Here is a 2,136-nt window from a genome sequence, read left to right on the forward strand (position 1 = left end):
AAAGATCACCCACCAATTACCATCACAGGCAAAACACTTGACTTGGGGAGAATTAATTTATTACTAATCAAATCAGAATAGGATAATGAGAAATAAAGCAAAATCTTAAAAACATCTACCCCCTACTCCTCCCTTCTTTTCACGCTCAACTGTACTCCCAATTTTCTCTACTTCTTTCCCCCCAGCAGCACAAGGGGACAGGGAATGGGAGTTACAGTCAGTTCATCACACATTGGCTCTGCTGCTCCTTCCTCCTCAAAGAGGAGCTCCTCACACTCCTCCCCTGCTCCAGTGTGGGCTCCCTCTCACAGGAGACAGTCTCCATGAAATTCTCCAGTTCATCTCCCCCATGGGGTCACAAGTCCTGCCAGCAAACCTGCTCCAGCATGGGCTCCTCTCTCCACAGGTCCTGCCAGGAGCCTGCTTCAAGGTGGGCTTCCCACAGGCCCACAGCCTCCTTCAGACAAGCACTCACTCCAGCACTGGGTTCTCCATGAGCTGCAGGTGGATCTCTGCTCCACCATGGACCTCCATGGGCTGCAGGTGGATGACAGCCTGCCTCACCATGGTCTTCACCACAGGCTGCAGGCAAATCTCTGCTCTGGCACCTGAAGGACCTCCTCCTCCCACTCCATCTTCACTGACCTTGGTGTCTGCAGGCTGCTTCCACCCCATATTCTCACTCCTTCAGCTGCAGGTGCCATTGCACAGGCTTTTTTCCCCCTTCTTAAATACATTATCCCAGAGGGGCTACTGATGGCCTTGGCCAGTGGCAGGTCCCTCTTGAATCTGGCTGCATTGGCTCTGTCCAACGCAGGGTAAACTTCTGGTGGCTTATCACAGAAGCCACCAGAAGCTTATAGTCCCCCCACTTGCTATGCAAATCAAATACAATGACTAATATGGCAAGAATTAAGATTCAGAAACATAAAAAACCCTACGTGATGGGACCTCAAGCTTTTTCCCTAGTGTTCAAACCAACAAATTTTATGTAAAAGATGGAATGAGTAAAGGATCAGGTGATCAGCTGTTTGGAGAATATCTTTAGATTAGAACTGAAGATGTGTTTGGAAACTTGTGGCTTAGAGGTCTATGTACAGAAGTAAACCTGTGAAATTAACTTTTTTTTTAATTTACTAAAACAATGCTAAGAAACAATCAAATTAGGAAGATAGAAATTGGTGGTTAAAAGCATTAGGTATTAGATTTCTCAGAAGGAAAACCAGAGTGTGGGGCCAGTTAAACACAAGAGTGCTGCTTACTGAATTGTCTTTGGGGAGCTGACTGTGGAAATGTGTACATTTCCTCGCTCCGTTCCATTTGCAGAAATTGACAAAATTGTATCTTTCAGAGCATAATCAGTGAGAAGATGTGACATGACTGGAGAAGAGACCAAGAGATGTAAATGCTTTCAAAAGTTACAGAAAAATCACAAAAGAGATGAAACTGGAAGATGCTTTGTAAATATCTTGATTTAAGGTGTTGTATACAATCTCGATGCTGTATACGTCTTGATTTCTCTCTTGATTCAAGAGCACAATAAGCTGGTAAAATGTATGTATGGCATCTAGAAGCATCACTTTAAGTGGCTCTGTCTGGCAGCAAAAGCACTTGATATGACACCTTGCTACAAGATGTTTATACATAATCTTGTATATTGCACACAGAAATATACTGCGTATACTTCTTCTGTATTCTATATGTATTCTTTGATCGATCTCTCAACGTAGGTAAACAAACCTAGCCTGGTATACTAAGGAGAAGGGACGATACCGATTGCTGTATTATGGCAGCACCTAGAGGCCCAGTCAAGAATAAGGCCCACAGTTACACCGCACACAGCACGCACCCATCTCACACCTGTGCACAGGACACACATTTTCTTATTTTCTTCCTCGATTACACGGCGACGGGCGCAGGAAATCCTTCCACCACCACCCCGCTAACACAAGCCCGTCCCTCGGCTGAGCCGCTGCCCTCCATGGGGAAAGGAAGGGCCGAAGTGCGGCCCGAGCAGCGGCGCCCTCAGGGCCGGGGCCCCGCGCCCGCGCCGGGAGAGGTTCGGAGGGTCCCGGGCCGCTTCCCGCAGCGCCCCGCTGCCCTTGCCCAGCACGGCCCGACCCGCCGCGCTGCACG

This window comes from Geospiza fortis, unplaced genomic scaffold, assembly GCF_000277835.1.
Source record: "Geospiza fortis unplaced genomic scaffold, GeoFor_1.0 scaffold1, whole genome shotgun sequence".
NCBI lineage: Eukaryota > Metazoa > Chordata > Aves > Passeriformes > Thraupidae > Geospiza > Geospiza fortis.